Genomic DNA, 25,664 nt, shown 5'->3' with positions numbered 1-25,664 from the left:
GGCATTAACTCTTTGTAGTTCCTGACTGATGGTGGCATTCCAGGCTCCCTGACTCACCTGTGATCCCTCTGCCTCTAATCTTCCCGTAAGGGAACACACGCCTGAGATTCTTGGAGGGGTGGGCCTTCAGGGTGCTGTGAGGCTGGCAGATGGCCCTGCGCTTGGTTCGGTCCTCACACATTAAGATTTGGCCTCATCTCCAGCTGTGCTAGACATTGGGGAGCTTTGGTGAGAGTATTTCATTTTCCCCTGAAATTTTCAAGCAGAGGTCACAGTGACCTGCTGGGAAGGCAAGAACGGCCATGATGATTTAGAATAGAAGAGACATGGCAACCACCTATTTCCTGGTAGAAATGAGAAAAGGAGCCATGTCCCCAAGGGAGAAGAAGTATAATATTCATCCATGATTCTAGAGAGTACTACAATGTCACTGAACATCTGCATGAGCAGACGGAGAGAGGTGGCCATCAGCGAGACGGAGGAGGACTGGTCTTCACTTTATGATTTGTTTGTTCATCCCAACTTTTCTCTTCTGCCCCAGAAGGAATCTTCCATCTGGCACAGTGGCCAAGAGCACAGCCTCGGTGTTACACACGCTAGGGTGACAATTCCAACTCTGCCACTTATAAGACGTGTACCTTGGTCCGGTTGCCTGATTTCTCTAAACCTTGGTTTCCTCATTATTCAGGAAAAGAGCTCCTGTTGTATAAATTAAATGAAAAGGAAACAAAGTTCCTAGAAAGGCACCTGCCAAGTAATGCAATGGCGTTAGAGGGTAGCTAGTGGAGGTGATGGGAGGCAGAGGTGGTGACGGCAATGGAGAGGTGGTAACGGTGGTAACGGTGGTAGCGAAGTGCAGTAAGGAAGGGGCAGTGATACATGTGGCTCTAGCTTGCACCACAGGACTCAGTGGTCCTCCACGGGTGCCCCGCAGCACATGTGCTGGCTTGGAGAGGAATCAAGGTTTGTTGGCCTCCCCCTCCTGCTGTTTTCTCCCAGGTACATTTTCCCACCCCCTCTGCCTGCATTTAATGGAACCAGACTTATAAATAAGAAACATCCATATTCCTCACCTGAGCCCCTCAGAGACCTGGCAGTGAGCATTTCTTAAGAGCCCTGGGTAGAGGCTGACCTTTGAGGATTACTCTCTGGGGACCCCTGTCCCTCCTCCTGGATCCCCAGCCAGACAGGGCAGGTGTTTTTCCATGCCATCAGACTGAGGTCAGATCCAACCTCATTCCTCCAAGGGAAAGGTACCATTTCCTCTTGCCAATCCCCTGGAGCCAACCTTCATCCTGCGACTGGCCTTCTCCCGGAGTGACTCATCAGCTCGGAGTCTGGCCGTGTGCTGACCCCTGACGTCTTCCTGAGACAGGGTGAGACCTGCTGGGAGGAAAGGCGATCATTATATCATCCCGGAGCCGAGGCCACATAAACACTTCCCTTCTCTAATGAAGGGGCTGCAAAGGGCAGGCTGACTTGTCTTGGTGTGGCCCTCCTAGGCCGAGGGTGTGGATGAGAACTTAAGCTAATGTTGGGGTTGAGAACATTTAGATATCCATCTCCCGACTTTCTCCTCATTATAACAGAATGCTAAGGCTATTGTAGAAGGACCTTCACCTTTTTTTTTTCCTTCTAGAAGACTTTACAGAAGCAGAACAAGAAACCACCCTATTAACAGCGCATTGTCCAGAACGTGTCAGTGTGTCATGTGCCGCGGAGGCCAGGGACATATGAAGATGAGTCTCAGAGGCCACGGAGAGGCAGGCACGCTTGTAAATGAGGCAAAATAGTGCCACAGCTGAGACAGTCAGTGCCTGAGAGGGCTGCTCAGAGGTGGGCTTGAATTGTGACTGAGAACGGGGATGCCACTTCCCTTGCCGAGCCTCGGCCTCCGCCTGGGGCAACTGGGGGGGATTCAGGGTACCTCCTTCACAGATGCCACGTGAGAAATGGTGGGTGAGGCTTATAAACTGCTCAGCCCTGCGCCTGATGCGGGGCTGAGCTCCATCGGTGAGGGGATGTGTTAGGGGCCGGCAGCGGGAGGCACACACCATCCCGTGGAGCCCCGAGGAGCAACGCAGGCTCCAGTGGGAACGAACACGTGGCTTTGAGATGCTGTCAAGGCCGCAGTCCACGGGCCTTGGAGAGTGGCCCCCCACAGCGCTGAGGCGGCAGCATGGCCCAAGATGAGCAGCAGAGGAAGCTCGACTCACTGGACAATGGGAGGCATGTGGAGCAGAATGGGGGTGCGGGGGTGCGGAGGCCCCGGGCGTGGGCGGAGGGCAGGGGCGCAGCGGGGGCGGTGCAGTGGGGGCCCCGGGGGTGGGCGGAGGGCGGGGGCGCAGGGGGGTGCGGGGGTGCGGAGGCCCAGGGTATGGGTACAGGGCGGGGGGGGGCAGCGGGAGGTGTGGGGGGCGGGGGGGAGGGGGCGCAGCAGGGGTGCAGGGGTGCGGAGGCCCCGGGCGTGGGCACAGGGCGGGGGGGGGCGCAGCGGGAGGGGTGGGGGGCGGGGGGCGGGGGCGCAGGGGGTCACAGCGGGGGCGCAGGGGGGCTGCGGGGTTCCCGGGGCGGCAGCTGCTCCGCTACCTGCGCGCTGGCGCGGGGTCAGTTCGGGGACACCAACAGCCGGGGCCTGGGGCGGCGGGACCCCGTTTGGACGACTGTATTTTGGCCCGAGGGCCGCGGGGCAATGCCCGGCGCTGGAGGGGACCCTGGGGAGGCAGCGGGGAGCAGGCGGCCCGGGCCGTGGGGGGGCCCCGGGAGGCAGGGGCGCGGGTGGGCGGCTGCTGGTGAGGCCGTGGCCTGCAGGGCGGGGGGGGGGGGGGGGGGTGAAGCCTGGGCCGGGCCGAGCGGCTGTGCACTTCGGGAGAAGGTGACCTCGCGGCCCCGAGGGCGCCGTGGGTGCGGGCGGGGAGCCGGGGCGCCGTGTGCCTCCGCACGCGGATCTCGAGGCTTTGTGCCAAGTGCAGACACTCGGACCGACTGACACGGGAGTCCCCTTCTAGAAGCTGAACAGAACACAATAAGCCGAAACCCCAACCTCAGGAAAAGGGATGAGCCTGGTGGTTACCGGAGGGGGTGGGAAGGGGCTGGCGGGGGCGGGGCGCCTGTAGCCCCCAAAGGCAGGGCGGAGGGGCTGCGGGCTAGGGCCTGCGTCCCCCCTGGGGAGCGGCGGTCGCCTCCCCTCCACGGATCAGACAGGCCCCTTCCCGACCCTCCCAGCCCCAAGCTCCACAACCACCAGGGAGGTCTTTTAAACCTGGAAAGTAGGCCCTCCCCTGCGCTGGCTCCCAGCCCCCCGCACTCGCTCACCCGCCCCCACCCTGCCAGCTTCCCTCCCAAGTCTCCTCCTCGCCGCCCCGATGCTGCTTCCCTGGATCCTGTCCCAGGTGCTCACCTGTCGGCCTCTGCTCGGAGGCCCCCTGCCCAGAGGCCCGGCCCAGCACCCTCGACACAGCAGCCCCACAGCTCACCCTGGTGTCTGCAGACGCCTGCTGGCCGTGGGATCCGTGTGTCTGCATTTATGACCCTTTTCTCTTGCAGGACGCAAGTTGGGCGGGGAGGGGGGCAGTTATTTTGCACCTCTTGTTCACTATCGACAGCATTCCTGGCACATAAGAGTCGCTCAATGAATACTCAACCACTGAGTGAATAAAGGGTCCACGGGGTTTCCATATGGGGGAGGATAGGGAGACACGGGAGCAGCTGCAAAGTAAGTAAGGCTCAGGGTGTGCAGGCCCCTGAGTGCTGTGTTAACATATTGGGGTTTTTTATCTTCTAGGAGGGAGGGCGAGCCCCAGAAGAGCTTAGCCCCCAATATAGGAGCAAAGTTGTGGTGCAGAATGATCACTCCAGGGGCTGCAAGAGGGGGTTGTGTCTCCCAGGAGCAGAGAGCTCTCCCTGGGGTGCCACTGCAGTGGGTCCGCAGGAGCCTCCAGTGAGGGGTAGGGCTTCCAGCTGGGCCCAAGGATTTCCAGAGGAGGAAGGAGGAGAGGGGATTGAGAGGGGGTGTGTGTGTGGGTGGGGGGTGGGTATGAGCTCTCACAGGGCCATGAGATGGTTCATTTGATAGGAGTGGGGAGTCCCTACAGATCAGGGACAAATTCTCCAAAGCAAATCATATCAGAGCATCCACAGGAGCCATATAAAGTGGAGTGGCTCTCACTGGGGGCCGTGGGGGGGGGGGGGGGCTGAACCAATCAGGCCCTGTCCCCCATCTGTGGGCCCCAGCAGTGGCCTCCAAACCACTTTTGCAGCCACTTCCCCCCTCACCCAAGAGCTCTGAGAGGCCTGGGCACTGCCGATGTGGGAGGAGAGAGGGTCACAACACCTGGCGTCCCTGCCGTGCTGACATGTGCAGGGAGCTGGCCTGCTCTCTGCTAACAGACTGTCCCCCCCCCCCCCCCCACCTCCCTGCCTGTCACCACCCCAGCAGGACAGAGGGTCTCTGTGGAGGCCACAGGGGGCGCCCCTGGGAGGCTGGGCTCTTGATTCCCCAGCCCTGCCCCTGCCTGGGCACCTCTGTTGCTATAAATACACCCCGTGGAGGTAATTAGGGGGAGGAAAGGAGGTGGCTCTGGAGCCCTGGCTCAGGGCTATTGTGTCAGCGACACACCTCTGAGAAGCACATAAAAGACAACCAGCTCAGGAGCTGATGCAGCACGGGCTGAAAAGGAGAGAAAAGATCGCAGGGAAAACCAGAGCGACAAGCACAACCCATAAGCCCACATTACGAGCATTCCCAGGAGGAGGGAGAGGCTCCAGAAAGTCACCCCAGTCCCTGGAGCCCACAATATGGTTTTTATAAACTGCTGGGACTCTCTTCTTTCTTTTTTTTTCTTTTTCTTTTTCTTTTTCTTTTTCTTTCTTTTTCTTTTTCTTTTTTATTTTCTTTTTTTTCTATTCTTTCTTTTTTTTTTACCATTTCACCTTCTACAATACACTTTTTTTCTTAAGGAAATTAAACACAAAACACCTACTGTATATTTAATTTAAAGAGGGAAAAGACTCCAGAACCCCACTCCATGTTGAAATGTCATTAAGGAGGGTGACGCAAAGCCGAGAGGCCAGGAAATTGAGTCTTTAAGCTGCCACCCGCCCAACGCTGGGCGCAGGGCACCCCCGCACAGCACAGGGCCCCAGGGGAGCTGCCGCAGGCTGGATGCTGGAGATGCAGGGCCCGGCCCGGGGTGCGAGGGGCTGGGGAGCCGCTTACTCCAGCACAGGCAGGGCCCAGGCTGCTCCCCCGGGCCCGCCCAGGCCGGCCTGTGACTTCCAGGCCTGGGAGGTGGGCTCCAGCTGCTGCTTCACGACCGCCCCCTCTCTGCTCTCTCGCCATCCTTGACAGCAAGCACCCTGGGCTCCATGGAGGCGCCCCCAAGCCCCAGCTGCCCTGCCTCTGGCCCCTCTCTGCCCCTGCGGACTCGTGGCTGGAATTCTGTTCTGCTACGAAGTCTCTTACTGTTTCCTTGTCTGTAGGTGAACCAGCCACTCGGGTTGAGTGAGATTGTTCCTGGGACACTCAGCGTGGGGGGCGGGGGGCGCTGTGGGCAGCAGGGGCTTCCTCCTGAGGGGCTCACAGGCTCTTGGGGAGGCTCAGCACGTACTTTCTTTTCTTCCATGCCACACTTGCCTCTGTTCCTTACCCTGATTATATTTGCCACTCCCTCTCCTTCCAGAAGGATTGGATTTATCACCCCCATTTTGCAGGTACAAAAACTGAAGTCCCAGGGCCCCTGGGTGGCTCAGTGGTTGAGCATCTGCCTTTGACTCAGGGCAGGATCACGGGGTCCTGGGATCGAGTCCCACATCAGGCTCCCCGGAGGGAGCCGCTTCTCTGTCTGTCTGTCTGTCTCTGCCTCTCTCTTTCTGTGTCTTAAAACAGAATATATATATATATATATCTTAAAACTAATAAATAATAAAATAAATAAAATCTTAATAAAGAGTAAATAATAAATAAATAAAATCTTAAAACAAAACTGAAGTCCCTGAGAGATTAACTAGCTTGAGGTTCTCAAGAACTCAGCCTCTCCATGGCGCTGCCTACCGTCACCTCTCCATGATTTTCAGACTAAGAATCTGGATCCGTGCCAACACCAGGTGGTACAGGCCCACTGACGAGTGTATGTCATACCTGAAGTGAGAGTCCATAACGCTACCCTGTGTTTGCATTGTTCCTGGGTCTCAGTAATGTGTTTTCATGGCAAAGGAGAGACTTTGGTTTTCATGCATAAAGAGTTTATTAAATTTTTCTCCACGTCCTGCCTTAAGGTGTACTGTAGTAGAGGTTAATGTGCACAGGTGTTTTGCTCGTCTTACAACTGTGAGGAGGAAGTAACTGATCCAGGCTCACACTGGGTGTTGGCTGTGGAGTTGGTGTCTGCTCCCTGCTTCTTGCTAGGCTTTGAGGGCATCAGGCTTGGGGGCGGAGGTGGCTTCTTCCAGAGAGGGCCGTACCCTCCTGGCTGCTCTTTATCCTTCACTAGCATTGCTGGGAAAACCCTGGCTCAGAATTAGCTGGATGGCTTGTTAAACCTCCAGACTCTGAACCAGACCCAGGGCTTTCTGTGTCAGGCCTTGCGGGTAGCTGGGAATCCCCACACTCCAGTGGTCCGGAGCACCCCCAGGAACACTGGCTTTCTCCAAGGAAGAAAGCTTATGCCGGTGTCTCTCATTGGCCACCTCCTTCCTCAAGGACCTCCACTCAGTCACTCAACAGTATTATTTAAACTCTGACTGTGGGCATAGTTGATGTAGAAAGAAAAGTAGTTTTCACCCCTATTGATCTCCAGAGGTCATTCCACAGATCTGGCTGGCTAAAACAGTGGTCCTGGTTTGGTCATGGAAGGTATGTTCCGGGGCCCGCCCTGGGCTGGGTGGGTGCCAATGGACATCGGGGAGCATGCTGAAAGCATGAGGGTCCTTGTCCAAGAGGAGCACAAATACTCTCACGAAGCTACCTGTGTTTAAGAAGCCACAACACAGCATAGAAGCCATGCTTTCATGGGGAGCTTTGGGGACACAACAGACTGAGAACCTCTGGCTGGAGCAGGGGGGCCTAACAAGAAAAATAACACTTCATTAGTTTTTCATTTATGAAGTGGTTGATCTGTACATTATTTTTTCTCAAAGGATTTTAGGTCATTTTTGGAAAGCACATGCAATTCAAAATATCGGATAACTAAAGGAAAAGCTAGATATATAATATAATATAATTAATATAATATAATATAATTAATATAATTAATATAATATAATATATAATATATATAATTAATACAATATGTAATAGTAAGTCCAGGCCCATTGAGCATAAAGAAATAAATAAGTTAGGATGGGTGTGTGTGTGTTGCAGGAACAGGAGGGGGGAGACGGTCCTGTCTCTGAGCTAACTCTTGTAGGTGCTCCATCTTGTGATTCCTATCTACTGGGCTTTAAGTCCATTGCAGAGTGAATATTCCAGACAACTTCCAGCTCTAAGCAGGACTTGGTTACTCAGGAGTAGGAGAGTCGCCCATCTACCTTCAAGACCAATGGCCATGGAGGGAATAATGAAAAAGTCCAACTAGTGAGGAAGAAGGTGTTAGCTCTCTAGCTTGTCCTGTCTCCCGCTTCCTCATCAAGATCCTCTGGCCACCTCTTTGGCCAAGCAAAGCTGTCCTTATTGTTTGTTTTAACCTACTGGTCATTGTCCACGAGCCTGGCCCTCAGTATCCTTTTCATAAGGATAACTTTAATTCCATAAATCTTCATAAGACACACTGTTTGGCAACCATTGCCTTAGAGTACCGGACAGTGCAGTTGGTGTGCGTCCATTTAGAGGGTCACCCCAAGGTGTTCTGGAAGCTCAGGTGCCGCTGGACAGGGTTTCCAATTTCCCTTGATTTATGGTCATCTTTAGACAGAAGATCAAAGCACACTCTCCAAATCCACGTTAACTGCAGGGTTTTCTTGACACAGGTATCTCAAAGCAAAGGATGCCAGGCAATGAATCAGGAAGCAGAACTGAAAAATAAGCACACAGAGGAGCAAGGGAAGTGTGATTCTGATGGGAATAAGTTGAATTACAGTCTTAAAAGTCACTTAAAATAGTGCAGAAACGCTAAATGTGAAAAGCGTTGTTGGATTTAAAAAAATTATTTGGATTTTTTAAAGCAGTTTCAGGTTCACAGTGAATTTGAGGAGAAGATACAGAGGGTTTGCGTGTATCGCTGACCGCACACGTGCACAGCCTCTGCCAATACCAATATCTTGCACCAGAGGGGTACATTTTTACCATTGATGAACCTACAATGACACAGCTTTCACTCAGAGTCACTCTTGGTGATGTACATTCTATGGGTTTGGACACACGTGTATTGATATGTACTTACCATCATGGTATCACACTAAGGATTTTCAATGCCCTAAAAATCCTCTGTGTTCCACCTGTGCATCTTTCCCCCACCCCCAAGTCCTGGCAACCTCTGATGGCTTTTTTTTTTTCCTGTCTCCCTAGTTTTGCCTTTATCCAGAATGTAAGAAGTTAAAAATCACACAGTATGTAGCCTTTTCAGATTGACTTTTCTCACTTAGCAACATTCATTTAAGTTTCCTCCATGTCTTTTTATGGCTTGATACCTAATTTTTTTTAGCACCAAATAATATTCCACTGTCTGGCTGTATCACAGTTTATACGTGCATTCACCTGAAGGAAGATGACTTGGTTTCTTGCAAGTTTTGGCAATTATGAGCAAAGTGCTGGATATTTTTTTGAAATTATAGAGTCTCAGAATCAGTTTAGTGACGTTGTAGGGATTCACTGGTCATTTTGTACAATGGTGTGAGAAATAAGGAGCATGGTAAAATGCATCAAGCCTAATTCGGGCAGCTGGAAGCGGGGAAGTGAGGAGGGCCTGGCATACAGTGAAATATCATTATCTTGCCCCATCAGGACTTATTAATCATGTGGATCCCAGACTCTGTAGCACATGCCACGGCACGGAACCACCTTTAACTCTAACAGCCAGCATTTACTGTGCAGGGGTGGTTTTGCAAGGCAATAAGAATGTGTTTTTCTTCCACGTAATAGAGACCATGAGATCAGTGTTGAGGCCAGGATTTCTTGTGAATCCAGACAAGTAGACAAACTGTGGCCAGAATGATATGTTTATATTTAATATACTTTTTCTTTTTTTTTAAGACAAAACCACAGAGGATTAGTAAAAGAGCATGTTATTTATCTTACATTTCCTTGTATTTTTAAGAATAATTTAATTTTGATAAAAATCTCAAATTAAATGATATTTTCAAGATGGCTTCTTCTTTATTTATATGTCTAAGCAAAGGCCTTGACTGGAAGAAAGGTATTCTTGTAACCAGTCCTCTGGCCTCATCTTTCTAAATGGGTAGAGAACTAGGGTCTCCAAGAGATATGTTGCAGCTCAGAAATCAGAACTGTTAGAGCTAGAAAGAATCTCAGAAAATGAGTTGCATCAGGCTACAAAGGTGGATGAAAGCCAATCAGATAAAATTCTTTCCCCAAGTAGAAATCTCCTGACTCCAAATCAAGGTACTTTCTGTCATTCTGAGGCCTGTTCTATGGCAACACCAAGATGGAGTAGCCATTTTGTTTAATCAAATTCTCCTCTGAAGGGATGCTTAGCTGGGTCTGGGATGAGAGGCAAACTGAAGTGGGCTTCAGCCAGAACTAGTGTCACTTGAGTGACAGCTCTCAATGCTGAGGTGGGCTGGTGGACTGGGCTCTGAAAGATCTGAGAGATCATGGCTTTGCTCAGACTCTAGTATGTTGAATCCAAGTTTCCCTGGACAGATTTGGAAGCCCCTACAGCAGAAAACAAGCCTACTAATACCAGGTCACTTCTGGCCCCAAGGGGTCCACCTTTTGATCATACTTCCTCCACCTCAGAATGAATAAAAACAACTACCTCATTTGGTTGAACCTTTGGCTAAACTTTTTTCCAGCAATTCCTAGAGAAAGGAGACATGTTCTTTTGTCACATGAAAGGTAGGAGATGGCATACTAGACTTTAAATGAGAACTGTTTTGAGCATGAAAATTCTATCTCTATCTCTAGCCTTCATTTCCAAATGTTACCCCATAGGTTTCTGCCAAAAGAAAGATCACTGTTGTTCAAGGGACTTGAGAGTCTTGAAGGATGTCTCTGCACCCTCACCAAAGATGAGACTGATGTCGAATCACTTGGTTGATAACCATAAACCCATCAGTATATGACATAGTTGGACACTGAAAATCACAGGAAAGATGAACCTCTCTACAGGCAACACAGGATGGCCATGGCCCAAGCTTTGCCCAGCTTACATCATACATACCATCCTTTGTGGCCAGCCAACCATCCCTGGGCTCTCCAATGGTGTTTGTGCCAGCGATCATTATGACTTTATTACAGCCCCTTTCAGCAAGTCATGAATTTTTACAGCTAAATTACAAGTCTGTTTACGGTTAAGTGGCAGCAAGTACTTTTAAAGCAAGTACTGTAGATATTTTTATGACTGAGCTTGCACCATCAGAAACACACAAAGTATATAAGCAGGACCCATAATGCCAGTGAGACTTTTAGGGTTCAACTAAATGGAATAAATAAGGGGGCTTTGTATGTATCTGATGGAGGCAACTCCGCATCAGGCCAAGTCTTGGATTCCATTGCAAAACCAAGAGGTCTTTGTATACGCTAATGATAGATTGATCCCACAGTTTGGGGGATATAATTTGCTTTATTAACAATACTAAAATTAGGATAATTACATTGCAATTAAAAAAAATATTTGCTGTCGCATGATTCTACTTATATGAGATACATGGAATAGTCAAATTCAGAGACAGAAAGTAGGGTGGTGGTTGCCAGGGGTTGGGGGAAAGGGTGAAAGGGGAGTTATTGTTTAAAGGGTACAGAGTTTCTGTTTGGGAAGATAAAAATTCTAGAGATGGATGGTGGTGATGGTTGTACAGCAATGTGAATGCACTGGACAATACACTTAAAAATGCTTAAAATGATAGGCTTTATGTTCTCTATATTGTGCCACAATAAAATATTTTTTGGAAGCTGAAGACATGGGCTATTGTCTCCAGGTAGAGGATTGGAGTTTAGGAATCCCTTTCTTGAAGTACATATTTAACTTCATCTTCTATTCCTTGGTAACATCAATGTCTAGGGTTAATATAAGATTATTAAAACATTTTAGCTTTATCATTTCAACCAGTGGATGATGGTATTTTTATTTTATTTATTTTTATTTTACTTTTCAGTCTTTTGTCATCTTGATTACCAAAGATAATAAATAACCATATCTAAACTTGAACTTTAAAAATTTAAATTTATAAATTCTAAAGTTTATAAATACACAAATGTAATTAAAGCAGAGCCAAGCAATGTTAAATGACTGGTAGAGCTATCAGCACTTGAAAAGAAAAGGAATAAAAGTGGAATCATTGGATTGAAGCATTTATGATTTTATGTAATATATTTTTTCAGCAAGCCTTACACAAAAAGAAAAGGATAAAGACCAAAATATATATATAGAAGGACTATTTTAGCTATAAATAGAAATTATTTAAAATGTAAAAACTGGGGTGCCTGGATGGCTCAGTCAGTTAAGCATCTGCCTTGGGCTCGGGTCATGATCTCAGGACCTTGACATCAAGCCCTGCATGCAGCTCAGTGGGAAGCCTGCTTCTTCCTCTCTCTGCCTGCCACTTCCCCTACTTGTGTTCTCTCTCTGTCAAAGAAATAAATAAAATATTTAAGTAAATAAATAAATAAGTGTAAAAATCATGCAATATGAATTATATTGGACATGAATTTGAAAAATATCAAAATTTTAAGCATACATACATTATATATATTATATATATTATATTCAGTATATACTAATTTTAGTATACATATATTTTCTCCCCTGGACAGATTTGGAAGCCCCTACAGCAGAAAACAAGCCTACTAATACCAGGTCACTTCTGGCCCCAAGGAGTCCACCTTTTGATCATACTTCCTCCACCTCAGAATGAATAAAAACAACTACCTCCCAAATGTTGAAAATTAAACAGAAAGAACAGACATGTTCTTTAGTTCAAAAACTAAGGATATTGAAAAGATGAGCATCTTTCCTTATGCTAACTCAAACACTGATAACTGCAGTGTATAAATCTCCAATAAATTTCAGACTCAAAGGTATTTCCTTCCTTGACACCTCCATTTTAGTGATTCATTGCCATTCTGAAAGTAACATCCTCCAAATTGAACTCTTGATCTCTACCCTGCAAACCTATTCCTCTGCCAGTCTCCAAAATCTTTTCAATGAGGCACTTTAACCCATTTGTGGTAGGCCAAATAATGGCCTCCCAAAGGTGTCCACATCCTTATCCCTAGAACCTGTGAATACCTCACCAGACGTGGCAGAAAGGAGATTGGGGATATTTCCTGGGCATATGAGAAAAGACCATATGAAGTAGAAGAGGGTAATGATACATGGAGAACAGAGGAGGAAATAGATAGGGTTAAATGAAGGGTGAAGAACAAGAGACAGAGACAGGCAAGAAAAACAAGGAGAAGGAAGTGATTGAACATCTGAACTAGACTTCTTAGCTATATAACCTGATGCATTCTTATTTTGTTATGAGAGTTTGAAATGGACTTCTAAAAAACTCTAAAAACAGTCAGGCACGAAATTAGTGCTTGGATATGAGGAGTGTAGAGTCATAGACTGATTGGAAATATTAACGTGAGTGACAATTATACCATATTCAGGTAAGAACTATTATTCTTTTGTATATTATGGTCCAATGTCAGAAAAATGGTCATCTATTTCATCTTAGGACTCAGTTGGATATTTAAATAATGTGGTTTGTTGGCTACTTCTCTGGCTTTCAGAAAGAAAAAGATATGTTTTGGTCTAATTTTGCTCATCTGAAAGCAAAAATGAGACTTTAAGTTCCTTGAATGGATCCTTTCTGCCATGATTTGCCATCTATGAACAGCTATACAATTTCTAAATAAAATAATAAAAAGCCTACTATGTTCTAAAAATAAAGCTCAGCATGACTGAGGGAAACAAAAGAGAACAGAGATAAGTTTTAGATTTGTATCAGTTAGCTTTTTGTTTTGTTCTGTTTTTTCCCCCCCTGGCTTTAAGATATAATTGACATATAGCCATTGTGTAAGTTTAAGATATGCAACATGTTGATTTGATAAATACATATATAGCAAAGTGATTACCACAATAGAGTTAACACATCTATCACCTTGTGTAATTACAATTTTTTTTAATGTACCTGTTGGCCATCTGTATGTCTTCTTTGAGAAAATGTCTATTCAAGTCTTTTGCTAATTTTTTTAATCAAGTGGTTTATATTTTTACAGTTAAGCTGTAGAAGTTCTTTATATATTCTAGGTATCAATCCTTTATCAGAATGTCATTTGCAAATAACATGGGTTACTTTCTCACTCTATTGACAGTGTCCTTTGGTACACAAGTTTTTAATTTTGATGAAGTCCAGTTTATCTTTTTTTTTTTTTTTGGTGTCATACCTAAGAAATTATTGCCAACTTTCACATTGTGAACCTTTCCCCCTGTGTTTTCTTTTAACAGTTTTATGTTTTTAGCCCTTACGTTGAAGTTTCTGTGTAATCTGTTCTTAATGTGATCAACAAGTAGGGTATAACTTCTGGAAAGGTTTAAAAATTAATGAGACATAGTGGACCGGATTGATGAAAATGAACATTTTTGGAAGACTTCTTTGGAATGCTTGCTACTCAACTCTCTTCATTTTCAAGCCTTTTAATCATTTAGTTTCGCTTTCAGAAGATTCTCAGGTCATGTCCATACTAAATCCTTTCAGCCAACCCATCTAAGCATTACTCTATGAAATGCTGTTGTTATTTTGTGTAGGAGACAAGAAATTGATTAAATTCTCACTACCAATAACCTCTGCAGGCTTGAAGGAAAAATATGTTTGCTGAGAGAATGCACTTTAAGAAATGCCTTCTGGATGAGAGAGCTGGAGTTACATGGAGCCTGGCAATCTGAATGAAAAAAAAAATTTAGTCCATCAGCAGGATCAAGTTTCTCGGCTCCTGTGGGAGCAAAAAGCCGATTGACCAGTACATGAGGCCAAGGCAGTGAACTTTTTGATTGGTTAGCACCTTGAGAGTATCTATAGATTATGCCTTTTATGAAATACAGATATTAAAGAAACGGCTTAATGTAACTATCTAGATCTCTGTGTCATTTATGCTTATCTGAATCTATGTGTCATTTATGCTTCACTGGTTATATTTCTCTACATTTTTAAATTTATTTCAATGCTTTCTTCAAAACTCATATTCCATAAATGGGAAAAATCCTCTCCTATATTGCTCACGAATGATAACCCATAGGTATCAACTACATTAGAAACACTGGGGAAGCTTATTTCAGAGTGTAGAGCCTGGTTCCTGCCCTGGAATTATAGCATAGAATTTTGGTAAATAGTGTTCAAGAATTTAAGGTAATTCTGACATCGTGTTCAATTTGAGAACCAGACTCAAATTGCCAGACTATCTATCACTCACCTGATCTGGTTAAAAATAAATCACATTGCCTGTAGGATATTAGCAGGGGGTCTAGATCTGAATTTCTCCACACATCTCCCAAAAACATGCAAGTTAAAAAAAGTATATAAATAAAATCATCCATAATCCACACTTAATAGTATACTGTGAAACCGAGATTACTACAGATTTTAATTTGTGCATAAGAGGGAAAGAAGCACCCCAAACTAGAAGAACTGGCTCCAGAGCCAACACTAGCATTGGGAGTTAAGTGGATGCTACACAGGCAAAAGGGGAAGGGCAGTGACAGCTAGTGTTGGTGGCTGTGTTCCTGTGGCATCTGTAACAAATTACCACAATCTAGGTGGCTCAAAGCAACATAAATTTGTTCTCTCACAATTTTGGAGCTAGAAGTCTACAATTTTGTTTCTGGAACCTCCAAGGGAGAATCTGTTCCATGTCACTCTCTTGACTCTTCTGGTGTTTGCAGCAATCTTTAGCATTCCATGGCTTGTAGCTTCATCATTCCAACCTCTGGCTCCACCGTCACATGGTTGGTCTTTATCTCCATGTGTTTTCACGACCTGCTTCTTTCTGTGTGTATCTATGTCTCCCTTCTCCAGATCTCCCTCTCCTTATAAGGATAGCAGTCCACTGCACTTAGGGCACACTCTAATCCAGCATGATCCCATCTTAACTTGATTACATCTGCAAAGATCCTATTTCTAAGTATGACCCCAGTGACAGGATATAGATGGATGTGAATTTGGAGGAGACACTCTTCAACCAGATACAGTTTACATGGATACAGAACACCCAGAAAGGGGGCATCCACCCAGAGTGAGGAAATACTGAGACTAGGTGTGAGACTAATACTAAGTCTGAGATCTGGTAAGTGAAACTACTGGCAATTGAAGAATTTAATGAAGGAAGATGGTTTAAGAACTGGAGGTGGCAGACATAGCCACCTTAGGAAAGCCCCACTCCCAGAAGAGATGGACAATTTGGGAGAGGAAGTAGCCTTTGGAGATTTAGTAGTAAAAAGGTGAAAAGTAAGGGCATTACAGAAAGAAAAGTGAGCCACCAAGTCAGCACAGTAACCCCTCTTGTACCTCCAAAATTCCACCTATTGAAGAAACTACACTTTCACACTATCATCCCAGGAGGGGCCTCTTGAATTCAGGAAACTAACAAGCCATTCCTGCCTGCAAAGGATCTATTATTGCTGATGTAGGAAATATGGACATTTCAAAACAAATAGAAAATGACAGGCAACACAACAACACAGTTACTGTAAGAAGTAAACCTAAAAGGAAATACAACATTTCAGCTCATGAGGAATTATTTTTTACCCCAAAATAAAATCACAAAGCATAAGGACACCTTAATATCCCAACCTAAATTAAGCATCTGTAAATGGGCATTTGTAGATATGAAGAAATCCTTGAAACAGAAATTCAAAAACTCAGAACAAAAAGGAACAAAAATCAGGAGCATGGGAAATGCAAAGAAACTCAGCTCAGGAAAGAAATTTAAGAAAAAAGATAATATCAAGCAAAAAAATGAAATTTCAAGGCAACTCGGAGAGAATAGATTTGACGAAAAATATAATAAGGGGCATCAGAGGAAGGGACAGAACCATGGGAATGAAAACACAATCTTAAAAAGTAAATAAAAAAAATAAAAAAAATAAAAAGTAAATAAAAGAATCAGAGACACATGACAAATACAGAAGACCTATAAAGAAGAGTTAGCATTACATGGTTGAAGTCCCTGGAGGAGAAAAACTAAACAGTGTGTGAAAATTAAAGAGAAGGACTCCTGGGTGGCTCAGTGGTTAAGCGTCTGCCTTCGGCTCAGGGCGTGATTCTGGGGTTCTGGGATCGAGTCCCACATCGGGCTCCCTGCATGGAGCCTGCTTCTTCCTCTGCCTGTGTCTCTGCGTCTCTCTCTCTTTGTGTCTCTCATGAATAAATACACAAAATCTTTAAAAAAAAAAGAATTAAAGAGAAAATAATAATTCCAGGAAATGTTCCCAAGATAAAGGCCCGAATCCATGGGTTGGAACGGCCTACCATATATCTGAGAAATTACGGACTAGTCAACTGTGAGACATATACCAGTAAAACTATTATACCATAAAAGTAAATTTAGAAGTCCTCTGGGCCTTAAGGCAACTTGCAACTTAAAAAAAAATGTATTTTATATCAAACTTCTCAATAATAAACAAGATCATAGTGGTGAACATTTTCAAGAAATTCAAGAATGTGATCCAAGGATTATGCCCAGCCACGCTATCCTCCACCAGCATTGAACATGCACAACTCAGGCCCTCCTGTACTCTGAGCCCTTCCTGAGGGCTGCCCAAAGAGATAAGTATCATCTAAATCAGAGTGTCCTGGAGAGACTTTGGTAGAAGGACAAGCTGTGAGCCTTGGATAGATTTAGTTGTACTTCTAAGTCTAAAATTAATGTAGAGACAAGGAAAGAAAAATAGCGTAATTTTTATTACTCTGACAAAGTATAACAACACATCTAAAAAACTGGAAGGAGAGAAAGAGGAGAGAATAGAATAAGCACATGGATTGCTGCCCCAGAAATAGATGGGAATCAAATTTTAAAATTGTCATATAATTTAGAATTGACTAACCAAGTCACAAAATATTACCAGACAGAAAGCTAGCCCTTCAAGCATTAATGGTTTCATAGAGACTCAAGATGGCTTTCTTTTTCCATCATGAAGGTGCTGTTGCCAGGAGCCATGGGCTTACCTGGCTGTTCCTTTGCTCTTATGATAGGATGGGCTTGAGTTTAGGGTAGAAAACTGGAAGTAAAGATCTATCCTCAGGAGAAATATCTGTGCTAAGTAGGAGTGTGGGGCAGGGGTGGGGGTGGGGGTCTGTGAGGATCCGTGTATGTATAGACTTGTGAGAGCGGGGACTGCTTTCTGATTCATGATCACTAGCTTTTCTGGCTCCCGTAACGCCTCCTGAACACACTTAGGATTAAACACCGTCTCCGCTCAGAAGTGCAGTGTCTGCATCCTGACTTAGCCTACCTACTGTTGCGTGATGCACTGCATTCCCAGACAGAAATCGACCTCACCATAAGGGGTGGTGCTTAATCTAGCTTGTACCTCCCTGGGCTCTTAATTCCTCATTCTAATTGTTAGGGTCCATGAAGAACAGGTGTAATAATACTAGTGTAATACAGCCAACACTTATTAAGCGATCATTCTATGTCAGGCGTTATGCTCGTAAAGCAGCGCCTAAATGTAGTGAACATGTAGCTCTTATTATTTTTATATGTGTTGCCTCATCTAATGCTCGCAAAAGACCCTATGAAGTAGGCGTTATTGCTTTTCCCATTTCACAGCTGAAAAAACTGAAACTGAGGTGAAGCCTGTATTACACTGCCCAATGTCACATGGCTGGTAGGTCGCTGAGAGAACTGGAATCCAGATTTGATTCATATCACAGCCCAGTCACTTCACCACCGTGTTATTTCTGGACGGGATCTCTGACTGCAAAGTGTGTAGACATGAGGGGAGTGTGTTGACAATGCCTGCGACGTACTGCAGTTTACAGCTGTAATCTAAGATAAAAGTCTGACATCATCCTCACCAAAACTAAAATGGTAAAACAAGAAAAGTTTAATTATTTATCTTATGAGGGAGGGTCAATCCTTATTTTTTAGTTCCTAACTCTAGTAAATATCTAGTGTCATTACTTTGTATTTTCAAAATGTTCAAAAGAAACTTTTTTTAATGAGATACGTACACAAATCAGTAAGAAAAAAACTCACACATGACCAACTAGAAAAATGGGAAAGGCATCACTGCAAAGTCACTTAACACCCAAGTATCAAAGAAAATAAATCAAAGCATTAATGAAATAGCACTTTATTCTATCAAATTGGAATCAGTTCTTAAATAAATACTGCATAATGTTGGACACAGTACGAGGAAAGAAAGCCATCGCTAGAACTAACCTGGAGAGCATTTTGCCCATTTGTATCAAAATCTGCTTTCTTTTGAAACAGCATTTTTTTCTTCCTCTAGAAATTTCTAATACAACATAATTTAGGAAATATTAAAAAGATATTTAGCTGTAGAATATACAGCTACCGGAATTTTCATTGTAATGTCTCATAAGGGAATTGGCTCAGTTAATTGTAGAAGACGCCTACAATTAAATATCAAGTAGCTGTTAAAACAAAGCAGACTATTTGTAGCTTTAGACAGCCACAGTGAATTATTAAATATAGAAGAATTTACAACATAATAGGGACCTTAATGAGTTGTACATTAGATGTGTATTTTTCTGCATACAAGTTATATTTACATTTTTAAAATTAATATGGATCCTACGGTGCCATTTTTGAAGAACATGCAAGGATACGTGATACACCGAAGAAAATCTTTAGAATGGAATACCTTAAAATGCCCCAAGACTAGCTCTGGGTGGTCACTTTTGGTTTTCTTTTCTTTATTCTCATTTCTTTTTCTGAAATGTACATAGACTGCAAGCGCTGCAATAAAATTTTATTAAGTAAAAGAGCACAGCCTCGATCATCTGTTGTGGCAGAAATACAGCCCCAGCCATTTCCAAAATCAACATTTCCTGCTCAGGTCACCTGGGCCAGGAGCTCCTCCAAGGCGGGCGGAGGTCTGGAAAGCAGTAGATCACTTGGGAACAGCACTATGGACACTGGTCTGGTTTCCGAGTGTGACTTGTACAGCGTGTGCCTCCACCTGCCTCTTTGACTTACTACCCTGCAGAGTGGCTGCATGTCATCCAGGTTCACTCAGCTCCTGCTCATGGGCTGTGGGCCAGTGCTCTCTTGCTGAGTGTTGGTTTATTTTATGACAGTCAGAGCTGGTCGCTGAGGGGCGTGCTGCTGTCTTCCTTGGACATCACAGGGAGGAAAGTGTGAGAGGGAAATCTATCCTTAAATAGTTCTTTGCTCATGGTTGCCTTGGCTTGGCTTTTCTTCCTGGAGACCTTCATCTGGAATTCTGTTTTCTCATTAGTACCTGCTTCCAGATATTTCATGAGAGATTTCAACGCGGCCACTTCTCTGGTTTTTCTGGCACCTTCCAGACAGGCTGGCTCCAAGGTTAGGAGGTAGTCTGGACTCATCCAGTGGCTTTATCATGATGGTTTTCAGAAGACTAAATTCATTTGTATGAAATTACTACAGAGTGGAGGCTTTTAGAGCCAGCGTGTCTGAGTCTAAAAACAGCAACTTGGTTAGATAGGGGTCCACCCAGGGGCATCTTGCAGGGATGTGCTCACATTACCAGCCAACTCCTTGAGTTGGGGTTCGGCGAGTGAACTCACTTTTCATTTTCCTTGTTACAAGCTGGTGACAAGGGGAAGTGCCTCCAGAGTTGGTAAATCTCAATCCAATCCAGGTGCTCCTGCATAATAAATTGGATGGGGGTGGGATTTGTTCTATTTTCTTTTGTTTGCTTTGAGGTGTTTTTTTCATGTTCAACATGAAAAGTACTTTTCCAAGTCCTTTTGCCCTCAAGGGAAAATTCTGTGAAGGGCCCATTGAGCAGATGAAGCATCTGAAACATGAAGTGATCTTAAGAAATGTGTATCAAGCTGTAGAAAGATGATTAAGACCAAAGATGATGGATGTTAGCTCAAAATATGATAAAGGTGGCAAAATGCCTACCTAGTCTGAGAAAATTAACATTTAATGGAGAAGAGCAAGAATTATAAACTTAAGTTGATGCTTGCTATCTGTAGAAAATAGTTAACATATCATGTGCTGGGTTTAAGAGACATTGAGATGCCTGTCTACAGATACCTACAAGAATATGGACCATTGCGGGGGGGGGGGCACCTGAGTGGCTCAGTTGGTTAAGCATCTGATTTTGGCTCAGGTCATGATCTCAGGGTCCTGATATCTAGACCTGTGTCCAGCTCCTCACTCAGCCAGCGGAGGGCCCAGGGGTTTGCTGGAGTGTGTGTTTGCTTGTCCCTCTGCCTTTCCTCCTGCTCATTCTCAGGAAAAAAAAAAAAAAAAAAGATAAAATAAATAAATAAATAAATAAATAAATAAATAAATAAATTCTTTAAAAAAAAGAATATGGACCATTTTTATAATGAGATATAAACTTGACAGTTGATCTGTACTTGCAGTGTGGCTGGAGAGCAAACCTAGAGGGTATATAATGACATTTAGAAGTGATGAGAAGTGAGGATGGCTGTGTGCCTAAAACCAACCACGGGTTTTATTGCCCTATCTAAATAAAGCCATTGTTTTGGTGAATTTGGCAAATACAGTCAGCCTTTCCTGCATCTGGCTTCTTATTTCACTCATCTGCTTTGCCACCTATTCATTGGTACTAATATTTATGGTGATCCCATACTTCCTTTCTTGGAGAGCAGAAACCATACTTTATCTATGTCCAAATACCTATAGTTCATGGCACATGATAGATGCCAGCCACACTTACTAATTCGGCATTTATTTTATGATTAGCTTTTACATACAGAAATTATGACAGGCCCTGGGAAAAGTCAAAATGGCTTTACAGAGACTTTTGTAGCGTTTTGTTTGTTTGTTTTATTAAACAGACCATGCTGATACTGGATTGTGATTTAAGGAAAGAAGAAGGAGGAGATTCTGATAATAGAATACTAAAAATAAGATTAAGTCTGGGCTTTATTAATATACATTATTCTGCTCCTCCCCTTGCCAACCTCTTCCCTGGGACCATGGCCAGCAGGCATTACTTTCTATTCTTCCTAAACACTTCCCCCAAAGTAGCCACTGGCAACTCTTTTGCCACAGAATATTACTTAGGGGTGGGGAAAGGCCTGGAGACCAGGGAAGATAAACAACAGACCAAACAAAACAATGTAAATGAGCAAACAAACAATACAGCCAACCAAAACCTTTAATGAGGTCTTAGGCTATTTAGACTTTATGACTGCTTTTTTTGAATATAATCTTCTGAGTGCCATTGACACTGAAAGTCAGTGACATTATTTTACAATCTATTTGTGAGCAGCTACGAAAACAGTTGCATAGTGGTAGTTAACACTTTGAGTCCTTTAATTACCAATAAAACATGTTCAATACAAGAAGCTATTAATAATAGTAATTAGTAAACAGTAAATATTAGCTGAACCCATGTTTTTCTGGAAGACAGTAAACAAAAGGAAAGCAAGTTCACCAGAATCAAGCAATTTTGGCCCTAGCACCATCTACTTTGTTCCTCCTTCATTTCCTTCTTTATTCATCTTTCATTTAACAAAGATTCACTGAAGCACAAAAATGTGACAGACACTAGGCCGACATCACAGTGTGAACAAAACAATCAAGTTTCTAGCTTTCTTTGCAGGTTAACTGTGGTAGGGCTGCTGATGAGTAGCACTGTCTGCTGAGCAGTAAAGGACATGACCAAGAATTACCCCGGTAAGCTGAATAGCTGAATCCACTTCTTTTTCTACAATACAAATTTTGGTATAAAGCAATGTCTTTCAATCTGGGGACTGTTGACTTTTACAGCTGGTTAATTTCTCATAGGGGACTGTCCTGCACATGGTAGGATGTTTAGCAGCATCCCTGGCCTCCACTAACTAGATGCCCGTGACACCACCCAGTTATGATAACCAAACATGTCTCCAGACATTCCCAAAGGTCAAAAAAATTATGTTTGGTTAAGAACCACCAGTATGAAGGAAATATGAAAAGGTTTCTTGGTGTTGTTTCTCACATCCCTATGTTCCAGGATGGCCACTGGAGGAATTATATTATGACTCATGCAGGAAGGAGGGTGTGGGTGTATGTGTGCATGTACACACAGGTGCCAGCTAATTATATATGCAGATAGATGGAATTGTCGACAACTTAAATTTAAGGTCTATTGGTGTTTTGTCCTAAACACCCTTCCCCAAGGTCTTGCATTTCAAGAAACAATATTGGCTTTTATTTGACATATTTACAGCAGTGGAATTTATTGAGGAATAAAGAATGCATCAGTTAAATTTACTGTGACAGCTTGCTTTCCTTTTCTTTAATACTTAGACCATATACATCATCCTACAAGTGTCTTAATTCAATGTGTACAATAGCTATTTTTTCTATTAGTTTTAGATTGGCCAAATTTATGATACATTAGGCTTATATTTTATATATTATTGGTAAATTCCTGCCCATTTTATGGCACTAGGAATCATAATTTTACTAATTCAAATGATTCTGAAGGTTTATGGTTGTTGTATCTTGCTTGTATGACACATTGTTGGTTATATCAATGATTTATTTGCTGCTGAGTCCTTGGTCAGGAACACAACCCCCAATTATCCAACCAATTATAATATTGTTCCGTGGGAAAACCTCAACAGCTGAAACTGTTGAATAACTGCAATCAAACAGAGCAGCTTAATATCTGATAAACTGAAGCTAAACTTTTGTTTTGGTTGACAATCGCCCGCGCTCACAAGGCGACAACTAAGTAACTCCATCCATCATGGGTTTATGTTGTGCAGTTTCCCATGCTAGATGGGGCTACGCTTGCAGTTTTGTTTTTGTTTTTTTTTTTTTTTTACTGTCAAGATGGCCATTTGATAATAACTGTTCTGAACAATTTCCAAATAAAAAATAATTGCTTTGTTACTACATGATACAGTAATCTGGGTTCTAAAAAACTATGCATTCGGGCAATTAAGCACATCCAAAAAAAGCTGACTTCACCATACCGCAGTGTGGAATTCACTGTTTAGTTTTCCCAGCGGAATACTACTTTGCTTGATTCAGTTAACTCATACTCTCTCAATGTTTAATAATGCTGTTTAGATACTTAACACACCAGTCAGTGAACACAACCCTCATTGGCTCTAGTCTAGCTGACCCCTCTAACTGAGTCTATCTTTAAAGAACACCTGACCAAGGGTGGGGTGGAGGAAATGGAGAAATTACCATCCACTATGAGGCCTCATGCACATTGATTTAATACCACACCCTGGGACAGAAGTGTTAGAGTGGAGAAAGGCATCTCTTAGAAGTGAGAACATCACACCATCCCCCAAATCTCTATTCGCCCACCCAAGGTAAACACAAGTTCTAAATAAAAATAATGTCCTTGCTGTGTAAATGCAACTTCAAGATAATTTCCCTTGTTCTGTATTCTTGCATTGAGAGAGAAATTCTGTGTTTAGAAATAAATTCTGGAGCATCCATGGCAAAAATGTCTTAATAAGCTGTTGCCAAAATAATGTCGGGTGACAATCTCAAAGCTCAGTAGCTTACAAAACAACCATTTGTGTTCTTTTACAGTTATGCATGATGCCTGCAGCTCATCTAGAATGGACTCATCCAGGTGGCTTTGCTCAAGGTTGTGGATTGGATTCAGATCTGCTGTATATGTGTCCATTCTAGAACCCAGGCTGATGGCGCAGCTCTACCTACAGTAGGCTCTTCTTTATGGCAGATTACCAAAGCACAAGAGCCAAGTCAAAACGCACAGACTCATGTAAGGTCACTTCATGTCATGTCCACTAATATTCCATCAGCTATAGAAAATCATATGGCTAAACTGAGCATCAGTGGGTCTGGAAGACAAACTTCCCCCACACAGGAAAGGAGAAGAAATAAATATTTGCTTAATAATAATCCAAACTATTACATAAAATACAGCATTTGAAAAAGAGACTAAAAGAGCTGTTCAGTAGAGATTTTTTTTTTTTCAGTATTGTTGTTATTGCTTATGCTTGAGTTTACTCGGGCAACATTGCTTTTCCTACACACCCATTTTTGTCTAAGGATTTTCACTTTCAGTTGTGAATGTCTGGGTGGGGTTCCACCATTCTCCCACAAGTGGAGTACACCACCCAAAGAGCAAATTGCCTCCCCTTTGCAACAGTAATTAATGTATTTCGGACAAGGCTGCTACCTACTGGGGCAAGGACTCTCACTTTGTTTTTTAAAGTCACATGCAAAATAAGGTCTGCTTCTGGACTCTTAAGTTTTGTGAGTCAATTAGTATGTATACTTGATACCTCATATTTAGGAAATCAAGCACATAGGATCTTGACTTACACATAAATCATTACCAGGAGTGTATATAGTAGTTGACCCTAAATTATGAAAATGCTAAGCTAAGGGAGTAGAGTGGAAGGCATTGAGAACTATTTACAGCTTAGAAGTTGGTGAGTCAAGTTTGGTGTAGCCATGTCCCAAACTACTGTATCTTAGACCTTACACCATATGCCTGCAAATGCCACTGCATTAGGGAATTTGGTAGGAGAAATTTACTATATTGGAACACGTGAATCACATTTTTGTGGACCTTTTAAAACAGATAATAAAGGTCCCAGCAGAATTAAACAAGCATAGGTCAAAGCTGGCACATCTGAAATCAGAGGAAGAAAAGTACAATTCTGTTGAAAGTTGCCCTTTTGCATGAAACCTGTAGAATAAGAAAGCTGAGAATTAGGTGATCCGGATATTTGCAGGGTTAGAAAGGCTTATTCTTTACCAATCAAAGGCTAATTAATGCAAACCAAACCAGGAAAGTAGGGACCATATCAGAAGATATTAGAATATGGGGCAAACTTATTTTCATATCATTGCCAAGCATTTCCTGTTATGTTTCCTATAAGACAGAGAGAATGATCACCCACATGTGGCACACATGGCCGCTGCCCAAGAGCCAGATGAGTTTTCTTACCTCAACCATTGTTTCATATTGCTCTGGGGCAGTGCAAAGATGGTCACTAAAGAAGGATTTCAGGGATGTAGAAAGTACCTATCCTATGACTGAGAAACAGAAATTATTTCTGTTGGAGAGAGGTTAGTCAGATGGTGATTGCAAGTAGAAGTGGGAAATCTCTAGCCATGAGCTGGAGAGAGGAGAATGAAATTGGTGGGAAAAAAAGTCTTTACCACATACTCCATCCCCTGAAATCTTTAGTGAGAAAGGGGGGAAAATATGGAAATTCTAATAACCTATTAAAGCAAAAAAGGCTATGCTTATATGAGGAGACCAAATTAGCATGAAGATAATTTACTTGTTTTAGAGACATTTTCACTTATCATGCTCTATAACTATTCTGCAGGGTGAACTGCATAGCACCCACTGAATGAGACC

At 43.6% G+C, this 25,664-nt stretch overlaps 1 long non-coding RNA gene across 10 annotated transcripts in view; it reads right to left on the bottom strand.

Moving 5' to 3' along the window:
* Nucleotides 1-6,236: 6,236 nt before the first annotated feature.
* The window catches only part of LOC102152917, a 48,570-nt gene continuing 29,142 nt past the window's right edge, over nucleotides 6,237-25,664 (bottom strand). For 6 of the 10 annotated variants that reach the window (XR_005373087.1, XR_005373085.1, XR_005373086.1 and 3 more), the window contains one exon: nucleotides 6,237-8,010. This is a non-coding gene — a long non-coding RNA (uncharacterized LOC102152917). Of the gene's footprint in view, nucleotides 8,011-18,510; nucleotides 20,164-25,664 lie in introns of those variants that run through there. The other 4 variants (XR_005373090.1, XR_005373091.1, XR_005373092.1 and 1 more) reach the window with 2 other exon arrangements.

The sequence above is a fragment of the Canis lupus genome, chromosome 18 (genome assembly GCF_011100685.1).
Source record: "Canis lupus familiaris isolate Mischka breed German Shepherd chromosome 18, alternate assembly UU_Cfam_GSD_1.0, whole genome shotgun sequence".
In the NCBI taxonomy this organism is placed as follows: Eukaryota; Metazoa; Chordata; class Mammalia; order Carnivora; family Canidae; genus Canis; species Canis lupus.
The sequence above is the reverse complement of the archived record's forward strand: the minus strand, read 5'-3'. Positions and strand labels throughout refer to the sequence as shown.